Here is a 21,600-nt window from a genome sequence, read left to right as displayed (position 1 = left end):
CCTTGTAGTATTTGACAATTTGGTTATGAATGCAAATGGTTGAACTAAATATTGTCACAAATAGTGTTATGATGTCTCTTACAATCTCGAACTAGTCCCACTTCGATGATTCCACCATCGGTTGGGGTGTGACAGATTGGTATCAGAGCCATAACTATAGGGAATTAGGAAAAGTAGAAATGCTTTTACCTAGTCTATAGTTTTAGGGCCTTATTATTATGCTTTGCTTGAAACTACATGCATGCCACTTTATGTGTTTCTTATTTATTCTCTTCGAGCCTTTTAAACATATATGTCGTTTTATCCTTATGTATCATACTTGACATGATATTCGTATGTGTTAATACATGTTTCATTATGTGTTCATATTTGTTTTAATATTTCATTCTTTATGTGCCATTCTTGACATGCTTATACTTGTTTGTTTAATCTTCAACATACGCTTTTCCTCATACACTTTACTTGACTCTTTTAAATCCGTAAACACTCGTATTATACAAACAAGACACTTCACCAAAATAGGCATGAAACCCACAATTTGGTGAACGACTCTCAATCTACATATTCTTTTTACACGAGATTTGCCATCAAGTTAGGAGTGAAGTCCTCATCTTGATAAAGAATTTCAATTTCAAATTCTAGTGGACCCTCATCAACGTGTCGAAATTAAATTTTGACTAAACGAGTACCAACCACACTTAGGGTACGAAATCGTCAAGTTAGGGGTGAAACCCGCATCTTGTCGACTAGTCGCACTCCTTGATTTTTATAAATCCCGCCAAGTCTTGATTTTTCGATTGAATTGGGACATGTAGTAACTGGAAGGGTGAATACCGTTAACCGACGTGTCGGCGAGAGTATACCACTTATTAGGGCAAAGCATGCTTCTCAAATTCAAAAGACTTTTCGACCACTTTGGTTAGTCAAAGTTCCGTTTTGGAACCATCCAAGTTTTAAATCGAATTTACACTTTATTATTTTCGATCTTTTACGATGTAATCATCTCTTCTCAATTTTGAACCATTTTTGAGATTTCACTTTCGCACATACATCATACAACTAGTTTTCATATAATTATACATTATTAACATGTATAATTTCACGTAATTTTATTTACACTTTTTGCAACAACAAATGGAGACATATCACCAAGATAGGAGTGATTCCTTACCTTGACGACTAACTCCATTTTCTTTCTCATCTTACAACGACCTCACCAACGAGTTAGGGGTGATTCCTTACCTAGGTGATTGTTACCAAGACTTTCTTTTCATAGACTCTATTATGTAACACGATCATGTTTAATTCCACATCGTTTATCATTAGTCAAATTCCTATTTATTTCAAAATACATTGTTTTTATCAAACATACCTCTTATCCTACAATCTATTTTCACTCGACTCATATACACGAGATTCTTAATAATGTCTTAAAACGTTTTATTACCCGAATTTAAAAACCTCACGAAATGCTACCTAACAATGGTTCGATGAATCTTTTGCCCATGAACTTCATATTCGACTTAATCACTAAAACACACTCACTTTATATCATCATACTAAAGACTTCCACTCTCAATCGAGATCAAACCAACCTTTCTCATATACTTATACAATCTTATGGATGATATACGATCGTTTTACCAAAGACTCTTTTCAACATCAACAAATAAATTGTTAAAACTTTTTTTAACGATCGCTAAGACCTTTTGCTAAATTCTTTTCTAAGGATCAACGTTTTCACAAGAACCTCCAAAAAATTCAAAATTTCTTGTTTAATTCAAACGAAGCGTACTTGTTATTTTCGAAAACCTTTTCCTACATAGCTCAACTCGTCATTCAAATCTGAAAACACGTGGGCAAGACGACTTCATGGCGACCGACAGTCTTCAACTTACGTAAACTCTTTTAAAAACAAAAGTAGCATTTCCATTCATTACAAAATACGTTATGCATAACCAATGGGTACTTTATATCCTCTTATGTCACACCCCAACCGATGGCGGAATCATCGGGGCGCGGCACTAGGCGAATCGGATTGCTCAAGAGAATCCATAACAACTATATTGCGACAGTATTTAATGTGTTCATTATCCCATACTAATAAACAACACAATCACATAAGGTATCAAATATTTCTTGTCCTCTCGAACAATACAAATCCGACAACATAGATTTTAGGTGAGTTTCTAGACTTCCTAGCTTGATTTAATGTAGACTGCGACTAAACCTACAACATACGTTAAAACAACGTCAATACAAAAGTATTAGCGAGTATACAAGTTTTGATAGTAGCAAGAAACAGATAAAAAGTGTTGCGAATTACCAAATACATAACGAGATACCTCAACATATATGCATACAAGACAGATACTACCAACTAAGTCACTCGAGCTGCGATTGCGATTGCTATTCATCCTAACTAGACCCCGTCGGGTGCTATAGTACTATACTAGTTAAGGCGGCACCTCGCGAATATAAGTCCTGACACATATGTAACTAGCATCACGTGTAAATATGTATAACAGTTATTCACAAGTGATAAACAATTTGATTGAATAATTCGTTTTGATAAATTCAATTTAATAGGAATGTATGTTACACCCAAAATGCGATAAAAAGGGGGTTCGAGTATACTCACAGTCGATGTTCAGCAAGTAAACACAACTTGGTTGGATTGAAGGGAGCACGTCTGAGATTAGCATGATTTCATATTGATAGCGTCAGTGTTGAATAGTGCGTTAAACGGTGGCGGTGAACCAAGTGTCGGGTGGTATCTGATCGGATGGCCATTCGATTGGATTGTCACCTCGTTTGGTGCATGATGGTTTGCCTTTTGAAGTTTTCTTTGTAGCATTTTGAAAACAGAGAAGTATCTCTACCCTTCAAGTCGACCGATCGGACGACAGTCCGATTGGTAGGACACTTTAATGAGAACAAGTTCACAGAGGTTTGTCACTCGATCGGGTTGCAATCCGATTGGGCGACAATTCGTACTGAACATGTTGAAAATTGTGTAAGTTCCAGATGTCACACGATCGGACAGTCGCTCGATCGGACGGCAATCTGATCAGGCGGTAATCCATCTCAGCATTCAGATCCTTTGAATAATTGGAGAAATAGTGCAGCCCGATCGGACGGCCGGTCGATCGAGTGGTAATCCGATCGGGTGGCAACCCGATCGGACGGAAATCCGTTCTGACGGACTGATTGTTCTAACACTTGTTTCCGTTTGAAATATTGTAGCTTTGAATGAGGTGTTTTGATATCTTTCTTGAACAATAGAACCCTCATCTCGTCCCAAGTGACCTGGCCGAACAGGAATCACCCTAGTTCGAACAATTCCTGGTTCGAGTCGGTTGTTCATGTTCAAACCCGAAATCAACATCTCTCCCGGATAGAATTCAGATCTGGAACTGATGCATCACTAAGAATGAGTAGAAGATTAGAACAAGCTCCAATTCCATCGGGTTCGAGTTCATTGAGTGTAAAAGAGTTGAAAGAGAGTTAGAAAAACCATCTTTCAATCCTTTTCACCATGAATATGTTCAGATCTATGCAAGATCTTTGTTTATTCATGTGGAAATAGTTCAGATCTAAGTTGTTCTTGGTGGATTGAAGCCAAAACATGAAGTTCATAAGAACACCATGATGGCATCATCCTCGAACACCTTGAATCTAGTGATTTCACGGTTAAAAGTTAAGATTCAAAAGATAGAAAGTTATAGGAGTGCGTGTAGATCAAGAAAGTACAAGATTTAGGTTGAAAACTTATAAGAATCGCGAGAAATCGAGAGGAAATAGACCCAAAGCGTGCTGGTCGAGTGAGAGTTGTCACATCACTATTCAAGTGATGTGACAAGTGCTATTTATAGGTGAAGTGGAGTGATGGTGAAGAAGTGCAACGGATCGGATGGCAGTCCGATCGGGAGGTTGTCCAATCAGGTGACACTCCGATCGGGTGGCAATCCGATCGGGTGGCCACTCGATCGATCAGTCACTCGATTTGTGGTCTCCGGCATGTTGCGTTTCGACGTTTCGTTCTGATCGTTAAGCGTTGCGATAATTTGGTCACACCTTTTCATACCCATATTCATATATTTAGTATAATTAGTCACGTAAGGTCGTATAAATATCCATGTTTCAAAGTTGCGACACAATAACCGGGTTTCCTTTCGAATATGCGTTACTCTGCGACGCATCACGACCATCGAGGAGGGTAGAATAGGTCCTCACTCAACGTCATCGTGAGTGTTAGTGTGTGTGATGCGATGTGTTATAGCGATAAAGTATGCGTAATATGCGAAAATACTGCAAAATAGCGATGTATGCGATATAGCTACAATATGATCTGAATCTCTAGTGCTAGGCGTAATGAGTATAACGAGCAGTAACAACGCACGGACGTGCGGGTTGTTACAGTCTCCCCTACTTTAGGAAATTTCGTCCCGAAATTAATCCACATGAAGGGTTGCTAGGGTTGATGCGAGCGAGTAAGCGATAAAGCGACAAGATAGCAAGCGATCGATTGAGCATACACATGCTGGGCATTGCAAAGACCAAGCGAGGGCGACGAGAAATGTGATTTGTATAATCAAGGTGATAACACACACAAGGATGCGATTCCACAGCGTTTTAAATTTTTGAAAAGACGATTAATTAGGAAAAACTTGTTTATGAAAATCTTCTCACGGTGCGGCGTTAACTGTTTCGATGTTCACGCCAGCGCTATGAGTGAGGTTAAGTTATTAAAAGATTTTAAGGTGTTTAAAACTCGTTTTACGAAATCTTCCCGTCACACCATCGGTACAAGATAATATCGTTTTGTACAATGGTTTTGATCAACTTTTAGAAAAAGTTTTTGTAAGAAAAGGTTGGTTTAAGCTTTGGGCAAACAAAGCTTTTTAATAGTACAAAAATTTAATTTTTAAGGTCGGCCCCGCATGGCACTTTCCCACGAAAGTTCTACAATATGGCTAAAACACTTATATATAGGAAGTACTAGCGGCGTATCCACCATGTTTTATTCATATGGCTTCCGTCTCGTAAGGCAGTGTCATCCGTGTCGAAATAGTACAGACAGAATTGGGATGGCTCGATCCAAACGGAAAAGGGTTGGATCAGGTCTTGAAAGGCGAACTGAGCGATGAAGTCGTTTTCGAACTCAGTTTAGTGACACGAGCGAGTGCAAGAAGCGATAAGCGGTACGCGATAATTGATAACGCAAATACCAAACACCAAGCATAGTAAACGAAGACGGCGACGATATGCGAAAAGCGATTAGCGACAAGCGAAAAGCGATGAGTGATAGCGACAAGTGACAGGGACAACCGTCGAGCGATACGCGACAGTCGAGGCGTTGCAAGTCGTGCGATTTGATTTGATTAGATTAAACAACACCACAAATTTGAACTAACATTAGACCCCACTTATATATAGTTAGAGCGATACACATGATAAGCGATGGCGCGATACACAAGCGATAAAGCGATACACACGGTAAGCGATAGCGCGATACACATAATAAATGATTGCGGTTTGCGAGATAGATTCCAGCAATTAATGCGATTGCGAGCGTGTTGACTTACGAAAAGTCTTTGCGATTACACGCTTGAGTTGCGATTGAGATTGTTACGCCTTGCGATGTAGTGTAGTGTGTTGAAAATAACCACAACAGTATAATAGGTCTACATTCCAACTCCACATGGCACTTTCTTCACAAAACTTCAGTTAGCATGGCGAAACACCGTCATGTTTCAATCCATACGCCTTCGTTCCGTGAATAGGTGTCACACTTCGTCAGACATGGTTAAGATGCTTATATATAGGAAGTACCAGCGGCGTATCCACCATGCTTAACCATGCCCTGAACATTGAGGCATCATTGAAACTTACTACAATCTCCGTGCACTAACCAAAATAATCCCGTGTGCACCTGCGATTAATTTGATTCTTGCACGTTTATCGTACCTTATCTCAAGAACGCATAGTAGGGGTAAAATACATTATATAGTACATAGTCCGAGCATTAGATTGTGCGCGAGTACAAGAGAGAAATAGAATCCACATGCGTCGAGAGTTAGGATAAGTTTCCACACATAAAAGAAATTGATGGCGATAAGTCGTATTATTACAACAACATTAGAAGCAAAATAACGTTGTTGTGAGGTACTTCTGCGGAGACTGTGGTTGCTGCTGAAATTCCTCAAGGTTGCTATCCCGTGCGGTAGTTCTGAGTAAAATGACCATACTAGTTGCAATTGTCGCAATAGCGACAGTTAGCTCCTGGTGGGTGATGATACGTACACAGTTAGCTCCTGGTAGCGGTGTGGGGTTTGGAATTTCATCCACCCGTGGTTCCTTTCGCTTGTGGCTAAGCTCGTTGCGATCCTGAGATGAGGTGCCGTTGTCGTTGGAGGGTTCGTCTGATGATTCGCTGTAGACGTCGTCGGAGGAATCTTCAGAAGAATCGTCGGATGAGTCGATGACGATTGCTTGATGAGCTTGTTTGATAGGATTCTTGGAGAAAAATCCGTCTAAGACTCGTTTGCTGTTGATTTATGCGGCCAAACGGTAGGTTTCTTCGATGGTAGCAGGTCTTGTAGCTTCGACAAAGTCACCCACACACTCAGGCAAGCCGCGAATGTACTTCGTGATGGCCTTCTCTGAAGTGCTAACTTGACTTAGGCAGATTATGCTAAGTTGTTTGAACCTTGCGGTGGAGCCAGCATTGTCACCCTCGACTTGCTTGATTTCCCAAAATTCGTTTTCTAGCTTCTGGACTTTGTAGGGAGGGCAGTACTCTTTCTTCATGAGCTCCTTCAGCTCATCCCAAGAGAGAGCATAAGCTGCAGAGATCCCACGTTTGTTACGTTCGGCAGTCCACCAGTCGAGTGCTCGCGATTGAAATACTCTGGTTGCGCAAGTAGTATGGAAACTATCGGGACACCCACTCTGAAGAAGGGTAACGTCGATAGAATCGAACCACTGGAGTAGCTGGGACACACCTCCTTCACCCGTGAACTCCATCGGGTCACATGCTTTGAAGTGTTTGTAGAGGAAAGCAGATTGCGGCGCTTCCGTCTTAGAGTCTTCCAGGGTTCGAGAGTTGCTGAGAGAGTGCACTTGAGCGACAATTCGAGGAATGGCCTTGGCCACTTCCTTGGCCACAAGCGAGGCAATCCTCTTCTCGGCACTTCGTTTGGCTCTTCTCCTAGCTATTTGTTTCGAGGTAGAGTCGTTGGAAGGCATCTAGATAGAGAGAGATTTGGAGTGGGATTCGATCATAGTGATTTTTGAGTTTGCGATGCGATTGAGCGCAATCAAAACTTGTTGTAGGTAGTATAATAGATTTCACATAGGAGCCACACAGGAGACACGAGATTCCTAAGTTCCCACACGATTGATTTGTTTCTATATATAATTAGCTGTAGCTTATACTTGTACACATACACGTCGGTATAGAATGCGCGAGGACGCGATGTAGAGAGAGAGAACGAGAGCGAGTAATTAGACATTAGTTTTATTGCGAACATTCGGTTTTCGTTTTAGATTGCAATGGCCGTGCGACTTGTGCGTTTTGTAAAACAAGGAGCGAAATTTGAGAAATCGATAAGGCGTATAGTAAACACATAAAGCGTAATTAAGTTCATTAAAGCATAAAACCAGCGAGTCGTAGGCCTAGTAAAATAATCGGAGTGCCTCGGGTGTTTAGGTGTCGACTACCCAAGGTAACCCAACTATACCTAACTAGTTCGTGCACGCGCGTTGACCTAGAAGACTTATGCTTCCACTGGGATGCAGCTCATGGCATTCGTCCTCCTAGTCATCGCGTGGCTCAAGTCATCGTTATGGTTGAGTCCTTGGTGAGAGCTTTTTGAAAACCATTTTAGAGAGTGGAACGGTTTATTAAGATACGGGTTTCACCCCTGACTTAATAACTTCGTTCCTAATTGTGGTCGTGCTCTTCGAATAAATTCGGGAGTCCCACTGGGTTCTGCAATGGAGACTTTCGTTGAGTTATGGATGTCACTCCCAGCTCAAAAATGTTCTCGTGCTAGAAAAATGTGCTGAGTGAACGATCTCATCGAGAGTTCTTGGTTTTCACACCTGGTCTCGACTGGATCACTCGGTTTCGTTATGCGAGTATTTTCAAAAATGTGTGCATTGTGTCAGCCTTAGGAAAGGCCTCTTCGTGTGAAATTGTAGTATGCGGTGTTCACACGAAGTAGTAGTTTTTAGCGAATTCGAACGAGAGTATCAACTAGGCCCGTGCAAATCCTACTGGGTTCGCACGAGTCGGCCCGTTGGTACTTCGACTATAGACTAGGTTGTTTCTAGGATATCGACCCGGACTTGGTCAAGTTTGGCCTAATTCCCTATAGTTATGACTCTGATACCAATCTGTCACACCCCAACCGATGGCGGAATCATCGGGGCGCGACACTAGGTGAATCAGATTGCTCAAGAGAATCCATAACAACTATATTGCGACAGTATTTAATGCGTTCATTATCCCATACTAATAAAAAATACAATCACATAAGGTATCACAGATTTCTTGTCCTCTTGAACAATACAAATCCGACAACACAGATTTTAGGTGAGTTTCTAGACTTCCTAGCTTGATTTGATGTAGACTGCGACTAAACCTCCAACATACGTTAAAACAACGTCAATACAAAAGTATTGGCGAGTATACAAGTTTTGATAGTAGCAAGAAATAGATAAAAAGTGTTGCAAATTACCAAATACATAACGAGATACCTCAACATATATGCATACAAAACAGACAGATACTACCAGCTAAGTCACTTGAGCTACGATTGCGATTGCTATTCATCCTAACTAGACCCCACCGGGTGCTATAGTACGATACTAGTTAAGGCGGGACCTCACGAGTATAAGTCCTAACACATATGTAACTAGCATCACGTGTAAATATGCATAACAGTTATTCGCAAGTGATAAACAGTTTGATTGAATAATTCGTTTTGATAAATTCAATTTAATCGGAATGTATGTTACCCCAAAATGCGATAAAAAGGGGGTTCGAGTATCCTCACAGTCGGTGTTCAGCAAGTAAACACAACTTGGTTGGATTGAAGGGAGCGCGTCTGAGATTAGCCTGATTTTAGATTGATAGAGTCAGCGTTGAATATTGCGTTAAACGGTGGCGGTGAACCAAGTGTCGGGTGGTATCTGATCAGATGGCAATCCGATCGGATGGCCACTCGATCGGGTGGCAATCCGTTTGGATGGTTATCCGATCGGATGGCCATTCGATTGGATTGTCAACTCGTTTGGTGTATGATGGTTTGCCTTTTGAAGTTTTCATTGTAGCATTTTGAAAACAGAGAAGTATCTCTACCCTTCTGGTCGACCGATCGGACGGCAGTCCGATTGGTAGGACACTTTAGTGAGAACAAGTTTACAGCAGTTTGTCACTCGATCGGATTGCAATCCGATCGGGCGACAATTCGTACTGAACATGTTGAAAATTGTTTAAGTTCCAAACGTCGCACGATCGGACAGTCGCTTGATCAGACGGCAATCCGATCGGGCGGTAATCCGTCTCAGCGTTCAGATCCTTTGAATAATTGTAGAAATAGTGCAGCCCGATCGGACGGCCGATCGATTGAGTGGCAATCCGATCGGGTGGCAACCCGATCGAACGACAATCCGTTCCGACTGTCTGATTGTTCTAACATTTGTTTCTGTTTGAAATATTGTAGCTTTGAATGAGGTGTTTTGATATCTTGCTTGAACAATAGAACCCTCATCTCATCCCAAGTGACCTGGCCGAACAGGAATCACCCTAGTTCGAACAGTTCCTAGTTCGAGTCGGTTGTTCATGTTCAAACCCGAAGTCAACATCTCTCCCAGATAGAATTCAGATCTGGAACTGATGCATCACTAAGAATGAGTAGAAGATCAGAACAAGCTCCGATTCCATCGAGTTCGAGTCCATTGAGTGTAAAAGAGTTGAAAGATAGTTAGAATAACCATCTTTCAATCCTTTTCACCATGAATATGCTCAGATCTATGCAAGATCTTTGTTTATTCATGTGGAAATCGTTCAGATCTATGTTGTTCTTGGTGGATTGAAGCCAAAACATTAAGTTCATAAGAACACCATGATGACATCATCCTCGAACACCTTGAATCTAGTGATTTCACGGTTAAAAGTTAAGATTCAAAAGATAGAAAGATGTAGGAGTGCGTGTAGATCAAGAAAGTACAAGATTTAGGTTGAAAACTTACAAGAATCGCGAGAAATCAAGAGGAAATAGACCCAAAGCATGCTGGTCGAGTGAGAGCTGCCACATCAGTGTTCAAGTGACGTGACAAGTGCTATTTATAGGTGAAGTGGAGTGATGGTGAAGAAGTGTAACGGATCGGATGGCAGTCCGATCGGGTGGCTGTCTGATCGGGTGGCAATCCGATTGGATGGCAATCCGATCGATCAATCACTCAATCGGTGGTCTCCGGCGTGTTGCGTTTCGATGTTTCTTTTCGATCGTTAGGCGTTGCGATAGTTAGGTCACACCTTTTCATATCCATATTCATATATTTTGTATAATTAGTAACATAGGGTCGTATAAATATCCATGTTTCAAAGTTGCGACACAATAACCGGGTTTCGTTTCGAATATGCGTTACTCTGCTACGCATCACGACCATTGATGTAGGGTAAAATACACATATTTGTCCCGTGTAAATTGTATAATTTTTGTATAAGTTTTATTTGTTTTTATTTAGTTTTTGTATTATATTACATTATTTTGTGTTGGGCCAGGTCCTGGTGCAAATGGAGCGAAAAAGAGTAATATGGAAATAACCAGCCAGTTGGGCAGAGTGGGGCGCCAGTGATCGAATAAAAATTGCAGCAATTTTCCGTGAGTCGGCCGAGCCCGAGATATCTATGTTATCTAAAAGAAAGCCATCACACACATATTTATTATTTTTTTTAGTGATTGATGTGTTGGAGTTGGATATCTAAAAGACTAAAATTGAAAAGTCTGCTTCATGTTATATTAAGGGGTCGCATGGTTATTGAGGCATATTTTACCAAAGGAACAAAGTCCAAGTCTGCATGATATTGGGCCGCCAAACAGTATAGGAGCTCAGCAAGCTTGACGTAAAATCATATTTATGGGCTAAATATTATTCCATAGGGTTTGATAAAGGGGTTATTATAATCTTATTTGAGAGGAGACGAATAAAAAGATACAACCGGGGACGCACGAAGACGTTGGAGACGCACGAAGTCAGCTGAGGGACGAAATTTGCAGCTTGTTTCGCAAGGAATTATTGGGGTTGAAGATCAAGAAGCTTGGAATTCAAGGGATTACGGTTTTAGCTTACCGGGTTCTTTTATTTTCTAGTTTCTTTTATTCTATGTCAATGAATTCTTTATTTGAACCTTGTTTATTATCTTCGTTCATGACTATGATTGGCTAAATCATTAAACTACCTAGGCTAATGACAATGGTTTAATAAAGTTTGGAGTTTTATTCATTAATAATGTGGTTTATGAGTTTTCTTGAAAAGTAAAAGACTATGGAATTTTGATTTGGTCTATATGCTTGCTTGATATTGTTTGATCATTGATTATTGCTTCGTATGATTCTTGGTGACGGTCTATATCACATAATAGAGTCGTGATAGGGTTTTAGATTTTGGTGAGTGTCTATATCACGTAATAAATCTTTAATTCTTTAGGGAGTAATCGCGCGAATAACCTTTGAAGTAATATTCGGTAATCTTATAAAATCAAGTGTTCTACTAATCTTGTCGCTGTAAGGCTTGGGGTTATTAATAGGTCTCGGTTTGGTATATAGCTAGGATTAGGTTTTGTAAGAAATCGGTCTTAGTTCTCTAATCATACTCGAGTCTATTAAACCAAGTTAAAATCCATAGTTGCCTTAGACTTTCACGCTGTAAGGTAGATTGTCATATTAAGGCACTTTTCAAGAAGTTAGAGGAATGTAAGGAAATCTAACAACCAGTAGTCGTAACGGCCTAGGTAGTGCCATAAGTTTCACCTCGAGAAGGGTTGAGGGGCTTAGTTGGTGTCTTTATAGGTTTAGTATCAAAAGATCCCGGTTCCCTACCACATTAGTTTCGAATAGAAATCCTCTCCAAGTTAAACCTGCGTCTAGCCTAGGTAGTCTTCATCGCCACTGGTTCAAGTCTTCGTCCAAATTCGTGTTTAGTCATATTAATTAATTTAGTTTAATCTTTATTTGCATTTTTAGGATTTTTAGTAACCCCCCCAATCAAATATACATTTAGTGAGTCGTGTCAGTCTTAGTCTAGATAGAGTCTTAACGTAATTAGAGAGTCTCGTGGGTTCGATAATCGGACTTACTTAGGCTATACTGCATTGACCGGTACACTTGCCGGTTGTGTGGTCTAGGTTAGAGAGCCTTAGTTTTATAAATTTAAAATTTAGGTGTCTAATTTAGGGTTTAATTTAGTTAATTTATTTAGACCACTTTTAGCACATCAAGTTTTTGGCGCCGTTGCCGGGGACTCTTTGGCGATTGCGTTAATTACTTTGTTTGGACGTAGTTGACATCATACGTGCTACTTGCTTTTTTATATTGAGTCGTAGGAGTCTAATTGTCTGTGTCTTTTATTTTTCTTAAGTCTTGTAAATATGTGTGAAATTTGTGGAGGACTTTATTTTTACTGTTAATTGCCCACAATACGAGGAGTCCTCTGCACAATGTTTTACTAAACCTTTTGTGCAGCCGCAGCTATATTTTTCACAGGGGTATTCTTTGCATTTTTATGATGGTCGGTCATATTACAATGATCCGTATCAGCAGCCACAACATAACCAGGGTCAGACTAGCAATAAAGGTTCCGGGGGTAGTCTAAGTAGGATGAGGAGATGTTGTTGGTACACAATGTCTAAAGCCTGCGTCTTTGTTGTACTAGTTTCATGTATAGGGTCTGGATAGGTTGATTTTGTATAGTACAGGGGGTTAAACTGTAATTTTATGTTTTGAATGTAAGAGGTCCGCTTTTGTGTCACATGTCCACAAAAGCGAACCTACTTGATAGGGAGATCCGCTTTTGTGGCATGTCACATAAGCGGACCAGGAAAAATATATATACCCCTGTGATGTATTTCATTTGTAACCTTGTACGTGATCTCAAGTCGAAGTGCTGTCCGTGCGTCAAGTGAAATACAAGTGAAAAAGTGTGTTTAAAGTATAATCCTTCTGTTTCTACTCATTTCTCTCATCGTTTGCTTTGTATCATGTCTGATATGTCTTTCCGCAACATATCTGGCACGCACTAGCTCTGATTGACTCGTTCTAGAGGTCAAAACTGATCCTACAATTGGTATCAGAGCCAGTTGTGAGTTAGTTTGCCCGATACAAAGCTTTTTACCCGTACTTTTGTAGATTCGGACAGTTTGAACGGTTGAAATGGACTGAAAATTTGACAAAAGGTGTAAAATCTACTAATAACAAACCCTTGAGAAGATTAGTCTCAAATTTGGCCTAAAAGTGACCAAAAACCACTCGTGAAACAGATCCGCTTATACATCAGTGTAGGGGTTCACTTTTCTGGTCTACTCCAAGGTTCACTAGTTTTCTGGTTCGCTCCTAGGGTGGTTTGTTCTTGTCCGCTCGAAAGTTTGTTATCTGGTCCGCTCGAAAGTTTGTTGTCTGGTCCGCTCGAAAGTTTGTTGTCTGGTCAGCTCGAAAGTTTGTTCTGGTCCGCTCGAAAGTTTGTTGTCTGGTCCGCTCGAAAGTTTGTTATCTGGTCCGCTCGAAAGTTTTTTGTCTGGTCCGCTCGAAAGTTTGTTGTCTGGTCCGCTCGAAAATTTGTTCTGGTCCGCTCGAAAGTTTGTTGTCTGGTCCGCTCGAAAGGTTGTTGTCTGGTCCGCTCGAAAGGTGATTTTTTAGGTTCGCTCCAGGGATCATTTTCTGGTTCGCTCATCGTTGATTGTTCTGGTCCGATCATAGGACTACTGTTGGTTCGCTTATTGGTTCAAGAGCTGGTTCGCTTATTCGGTTGGTGTAGATCTGCTTGTTTGAACAGTTGTGTGTAAATTTCTCCGTTGTGACTAAAAATGGAAAACCAAGACTTTTATAACATGTTTGCTGGTAGTGGTGGAGTTACTCAGAGTCCGGCGAGCATCATGCAAAACGTAAATTTGGAAAACGAACTTGGAACTTTGCAGAAGCCGCCAAAGTTGATGAGTCTGGATGAGTATTCGGGGTGGTCCGGGAGATTCAAAAACTGGGTGCAGGCCAACCATCTAGAATGCTGGATGAAAATCGAACGCAAATATGTTCCTCCGATGGATGGGTTGAATATGTTGAAAACTATCGCAAGTCTTACAGATGCGGAGCAGATAGAGTTTAAAGCAGAGAAGAAGATGGTTAGTATTATGCAGCAAGCGAACAAGGAAGATATTCTAGTTCTGCTACAGCACGATGAGAGTGCACAATCGATATGGCAAGCTTTGGAACAGAAGTTTAAAGGCAGTGCATCTATGATCAAAAGTAAGAAAGCGCTGATAAAGAAAGAATTTGATATCTTCACTGGAATTAAAGGCGAATCGACAAAGCAGCTTATAGAGAGGTATTGTCATCTGGTAGTAGAGATGAGAAGGTTGAATATCGAGAAAACGAATGAGGAGTGGATCGACAAGCTATGTGATGCGCTTCCCTATGAAGAATGGGGAACGTATTTGATGATGTTGAAAAATAGTTCAGATTTTGTGAAATACTGTTTGAGCGTGTTTATCGAGAAAATAGAAGCTCATGAGCTGGAACTAGTAAAGATAAAGAAGATGAATTCAGCAAATATGCCACAAGATATGTCATTGTATTATAAAAACAGTCCGGCAGCAACAAATGTTCAAAGTCCGAAGATTCAGAACGGGTTTAGTACTGACAACACCTCCAACGTTGCATCCAATGCTTATCAGTCAAGCCACTCGACTCCATTTGCCAACTTTGAGCCAAACATCAAAGTTCCAGAACAGAATTCGCCTCAAAGTTCTACAGGTTCAAACCAGCAGGCATTTGTTTCTAGCGTGCAATGTAACATAGCTGTCAACATCAAAAATGGGAATGAGATAACCGAGAATGCAGTCAAGCAACACATCGCATTACTAGCATCAGTTCTGGAAGCTTATGAAGGTTTGGTAGGAGGAAGGATCGGTAATCCTGATATGACAAAAGAGGATTACGACCTGATCGATCCTGAAGAACTTGAATTGATAGATATAAAGTGGTTCATGGCGAGTCTGGTACGCAGAGCTCAACGCTTTATGGAGATTACTGGTCGAAGCAGTCTGTCAGGTCCTGATCAAAAGCTAGGGTTTGATAAGTCGAAGGTTACTTGTTTTAAGTGTAAAGAACGTGGTCACTTCAAACATGAATGCCCCAACCGTGAAGTGAATAACCATCAAAACCCGTTCACAAACGACTACTACAGACAGGCAATTTATCACAGACCAAATCAACAGCCAGCTGTTCAGAGGCCTCAGATCGAGAATAAACCAGAGAAGGCGCTTATTGTAAACCAAGATGATGAAAAAGTCGCTTCTGGGTTTAGTTGGGATAAGTTTATTCCAGGAAAGGATGATCAGGCAATGATGGCTGAGGTAGTTGAGATTATCGAGACAGTTGCAGAATCGAAGGTTATCGATGAGGAGGTTACTGAGGTTGTCGGTGAAGTAGTTCCTGAGAGTGTTGTTGAGTCTGTTTCTGAGGTGGTTGATGAAATTGTTGATGAAGTTCCTGAGGTTGTTGATGAGGTGATTCATGAAGTAGTGGAAAAGGTTTTTACGGAAAGTGCTGCAGAAGCTGATGAATCAGTGACTGAAGTTCTCAACTTTCAATCACGGCAGGAGGAATTTGTTTATACAATGAAATCTATTCTGCCTCCTAACATTTTTGATTCTTTTGCAGATTACTTTGAAGAGCCGAGAACTGGAACGTGTCCGAGATTTGAAGAAGAGAAAGAAGCAGTCGAGGAGGTGATCGACGTTTCAAAAGAAATGAATGGAGAGGCTCTAAAGGAAATTGCAGACAAAGCGTTGATGAGCAAGTTGAAAGAGGTAGACACAGATTTCCAGGAGTCAAAGTCAATTGATAAGATGTCAGTTCTAGGAGAGGAAATTGGAGTCCTAGAGGTCAAAGTTGTCAAATCGTCTGAGTCAGAGTCAAATCAAGTCGGTAAAGTTGTGTGTGAGGATAAGATTGTTGTTGAAATTGTTTCAATTCCCGAAACACCATGTCAAAGTTGTTCACAACCTTGCATGGAGTGTCTTGAAAAAGACACTAAGTATCAGGAATTGAAACAACATATTGATTTGGTGAAGTTTGATCTAGAACAGGTAAAAGAGGCATATGACACGTTATCTAGGTCAATCAAAATGATTCAAAAAGAGAGTATTGAAAATGATAAAGCAACAAAGTTGGCTCAATCCACATTGTTTGATAAACAAAGAGAAGTTAATTTTCATCTTGACACGATCGCATCTTTAAGAAAAGAACTTGAGTTGGTTAAAATTGAGAATGACAGAATTGATCAAAAGTTGATGAGCTATGTGGCTTCATCGTATGTGTTAGAACAAATTGTACCTCAACAGCTACATGCTTCACCTGTCTTTAACAGCGTTCCACCCCCAATGTGGAATCACTATACTCAGAAGTATCCAGATGGGGTGGAAGCTGCGTTAAACATCAAACTGAAAATAATTGAAAATGAGTTACCTGGTAATATTGACATCACTTTCACTGCATCTGACACTGATAACGAATCCCAGGTTATCAAAACTGTCATTGATCAGGTGTTGGATGATGATAGTGAAAAATCTGAGAAGGCTAAATCGGTGGAGTCTGTCAGTGATGGGAATTTCTTAGATCGTTATTTGTCGAAAACGGATAAAAGTGCGAATGATGATCTGATCATGGTGGTTTACACTATGGTTGGAACTGACAAACTTTATTCAGACATTGAGTTTCCACTTCAGAACGTCAAGTTTGAGAATGTTGAGAAAGTTTTTAAGCTGGTTGAACTGAGTGTTAACGAAATCATGAAAAATGATTTCTTTTCGAAACTGAAAAAATCAGTTGGTTCTTCACGTCCCACTAGTCCGGAAAAGATAGATGGAGTGGGTAAAAGCCAAAACAAGAAAAATCAGTTAAAGAAAAAAGGTATTGGTTTTGAGAAGAAAATGGCTAAGCAGGTGGTTAAGCCAAAAGATAGGATTGATGATGTGTTTGTTGCTGGTCCTAGCACTGAGAATGAAAAAGAATACATTTTTAGTCAAAAGGCCATGGACGATTTCAATGCAGCACAGAAGCTGAAAGTGGAAACTGTTAATACCACTTTTGTAGAGTATGATAAACGTGTGTGCTATCGCTGCAATGAAATCGGACACATGGCTAAACAGTGTCAGAAAGTTTTTAAGAAACCGGTTGTTGAAAAATCTGTTCAAAAACAAGTGGTTGAGAAACCAAAGGTTGAAAAACCTAAGGTTCAAAACAGAAGTGTTTCAAAACAAATCGTTCAAAAATCTCGACCAAAATCACCGGTTGTTTCAAAGGGTAAAAAAAATGATTTCTCCGATCCGTATTCTTAAAAGAGGTGAAACGTTGAAGTCGGAGGATAAGCCGAAGTCGAATTTCGAGATTGGCGAATCTTCTAAGTCTCACAAGACTTCAAAGTTTTACCCCAAAGCAAAAGTTTTTGAAAATCAATCGTGGATCGTGAAATCGAAACCTCCAGTTGAAATCAAGAAAATGGAAAGTGTTTTGAAAAATGAGTCAAATCTTGTTAAAGATGATGTTGTTGAGTTTGGGACTGAGCTTGATAAGTTTTTGTCAGAATTTCCCACAATTAACAACAAAATAAAACAAGATGTCAAAGAAGAAGCTTCAAATGTCACATTTAATTTTCCTAAAACAAATGAGAAGTGTGATGTAGTGTTTGGATCTGTGTCAGAAGTCAAGAAATCGTGGGCATCATTGTTTGAGTAATGTGTTTGTGTGTTGGTTGCAGGGGCTGCCCAAGTCTGTTCTTTCGAGGTGGATTATGGACAGTGGAGCATCACGCCACATGACTGGGTCATTAGCTCTCTTGTATGCTGTCAAGGCTATAAATGGAAGCTACGTGGGGTTTGCTGGAAACCAAGGTGGCAGAATTGTCGGCCAAGGAAAGCTTACCAACGGCGTGATATCTTTTGACAAAGTGAACTACATTGTAGAGTTGACAAACAATTTGTTAAGCATATCACAAATATGTGATAAGGATTTTAGCGTTCATTTTACAAAATCAGAGTGTTTGGTTTTAAAGCCAGGGTTTAAAGTCCCTGATGAGTTGGTGCTGTTGCGCGCTCCGAGGGTTAACGATCTTTACATTCTAGATATGAGCGCTGCAACGCCAACAACTCCTCAAAAACAATGTTTTGTCACTAAATCAAAAGCAACTGAAAAAGAATCGGTAATGTGGCACAGAAAAATGGGACATATTCATGTACATAAAATGAATTTTCTGGTGCACAATGATTTAGTTGAGAGTGTAAATGTTAAGAATTTTCATTTGCCTGATGATTGCATTGCTTGTAAAAAGGGTAAACAGGTTCGAAAGTCACATCCGCTGAAGATGCTCAACACAATCAGGTTACCTCTCGAGAGATTGCATATGGATCTCTTCGGGCCTGTCAACGTCAAATGCATCAGCGGGGATTCTTATTGTTTGGTGGTGACATATGATTATTCGAGGTTTTCGTGGGTTGCATGTTTGGAGAGAAAAGATGAAACTTTCGAGACGTTGAAGATTTTGTTTAAGAAGATGGAAACGGTGTACAAGCTGCTAATCAGGAGAATTCGGAGCGACAACGGAACGGAGTTCAAGAATAATAAAATGTACGAGTTCTGCAATGAGAAGGGGATACTTCATGAATTCAGTGCGCCGTACACACCACAGCAGAACGGCGTAGCTGAACGAAAGAACAGGACCCTGATCGAGACTGCACGTACAATGTTGGCCGATTCCAAGCTTCGGATTTACTTCTGGAGTGAAGCAGTTTCAGCGGCATGCTATACTTTGAACCGAGTTCTCACCATGAAGAAATACAAAAAGACGTGTTTTGAGCTGCTGCACCGTTACAAGCCAAATCTTGAGTTCCTAGAACCTTTTGGCTCTCCGTGTACTTTTATAGATGAAGATGGTAAATTCGGAGCAAAAGCGAATGAAGGGTTCTTTGTATGTTACGCCAGCCCGCTAAAAAGGGTGTTTGTACCATGTCTGGGGAAGGTGATTCAGGTCCATCATGTGGATTGCCAGAAGCACACGCCATCGCAACAACTTCCCGGACAAATATTCATGTTCGACTACGACAAGCTCTGGGAATCGTTTCATTTGCCGTCCGAGCCGAGTGATGAGGAACTTGCTCTTATGTACCTGTATCAGCAAACTCAGTCACAAGAGCCAGTATCTAGACCGCTAGATGTTCCTATACCCACTATGGGTACTCACGATGATGAAGCAGGACCAAGTGGAACTATTCATGAACCGCCAGAGGAACCAGCTCCGTCATTTGACGTTTCTGATGACTCAGAGGAGGAACCCGCTCCTACCTTTGACGAGGAACCAAATGAGACATCAGAGGAGGCTGTTGATCAAACTGTTGATCTCGACATTTCGAATCTGGAATTGGAAGTAGTGGTGCCTGATACGGTGATGCCACGGACGCTGTCTTACCACCCTTCAGAACAAATTATTGGCGATCTATAGAGTGGTGTCAAGACGAGACATCAGATAGACCGTGCTTTTACATGTTTTTATTCGTCTATCGCTGATATGCTGAAAGAAGTCTCACTCAAATTTTTTATTTCGCAGATAGAGCCCAAGACTTACAAAGAAGCGTTGACCGAAGACAGCTGGGTTAATGCAATGCAGGAAGAGCTGCAACAGTTTGAGAAACTGGGCGTCTGGAGACTGGTCGATCTGCCGAAGAATCAGAGGGTGATCAAGACGAAATGGGTCTTTAAATGTAAACGAGATGATAGAGGAGTCGTGGTGAGGAACAAAGCACGTCTAGTGGTCCAAGGCTTCAGCCAACAGGAGGGAAGAGACTATGATGAGGTTTACGCGCCGGTTGCAAGGCTTGAAGCAGTTCGCATCTTTCTAGCCTTTGCATCTTGGAAAGATTTCAAAGTCTATCAACTCGATGTTAAATCCGCTTTCCTGTACGGCAAAATTAGAGAAGAAGTTTACGTGGGGCAACCCCCAGGGTTTGTAGATCCACTGAACAAAGACAAGGTGTATCTACTGGATAAAGCATTATACGGTTTGCACCAGGCCCCGAGAGCCTGGTATGAGACGCTTTCGACCTACTTGCTGGACAACGGGTTCACGAGAGACACAGTAGACAGCACTCTGTTCACAAAAGAAGAAGCAGGCCACTTGCTGATTGTGCAGATATACGTTGATGACATCATTTTCGGTTCCACCAATGACGATTTGTGTAAAGAGTTCGAGAGAGTAATGAAGAAGAAGTTCGAAATGAGTTCGATGGGGGAGATGAAGTTCTTCCTCGTGCTGCAGGTAGAACAAATCCCCGACGGAATCTTCATTCATCAATCAAAGTATGTAAAGGACGTGCTCGACAAGTTCGATATGACAGATTGCAGTCCTGCATCCACCCCCCTCGCACAGATTCATGGTATTTGTCCTAACGAACAAGGCGTGAAGATGGATGAAACGTTATACCGATCGATCATTGGTTCGTTAATGTATCTCACAGCTTCCCGTCCTGACATCATGTACCCGACATGTCTCTGTGCAAGATATCAGTCGAATCCGAAGCAGTCACACCTGACGATCGTCAAACGCATCTTACGGTATTTGAAGGGCTGCCCAAGCATCGGTTTGTGGTACCCTCGTTCGGGTGACTTTACTTTATCCGGTTTCGCTGATTCAGATTTTGGTAGCTGTAAGCAGAATGCAAAGTCCACCACTGCTGGGTGCCAGTTCTTCGAAGCTCGGCTCGTTACTTGGCAGTGCAAGAAACAAACTGCAGTTGCGCTCTCCACATGTGAGGCTGAGTACATCTCAGCCTCTAGCTGTTGCTCGCAGATCCTCTGGATCCAACAGCAGATGCGTGACTTCGGTTTGCAATTCTTGGATACACCGATATTTGTGGACAATGAAGCGGCCATTAATGTTACTAAAAATCCGGTTCACCATTCGAAAACAAAACACATTGAAATCCGTCATCATTTTATACGTGATTGTCACGAAAAGAAATTAATACGGATTGAACACGTAGGCACCGATGATCAGAAAGCTGATTTTTACACAAAACCTTTTGATAAAAAGAGATTTTACTATCTTTTAAGGTTAAATGGGATGAAAAATCTGCAATCTGGGAGGGTAATCGAATGTGAAGCCGAATTGGGCGGCGATCTGACATGAACCGTGTCGTGTTGTCATTTTTCTTTTGTACAGTTGTATTTTCTGCTTTTCTATGAAAACAAAAACACAAAAATATGTTTTAGTTTTAGGGGGAGATATTCGCAGAAAAATACAAAAACATGATAAAATCATAAA

This window comes from Helianthus annuus, chromosome 12, assembly GCF_002127325.2.
Source record: "Helianthus annuus cultivar XRQ/B chromosome 12, HanXRQr2.0-SUNRISE, whole genome shotgun sequence".
Classification (NCBI taxonomy): Eukaryota; Viridiplantae; Streptophyta; class Magnoliopsida; order Asterales; family Asteraceae; genus Helianthus; species Helianthus annuus.
The sequence above is the reverse complement of the archived record's forward strand: the minus strand, read 5'-3'. Positions refer to the sequence as shown.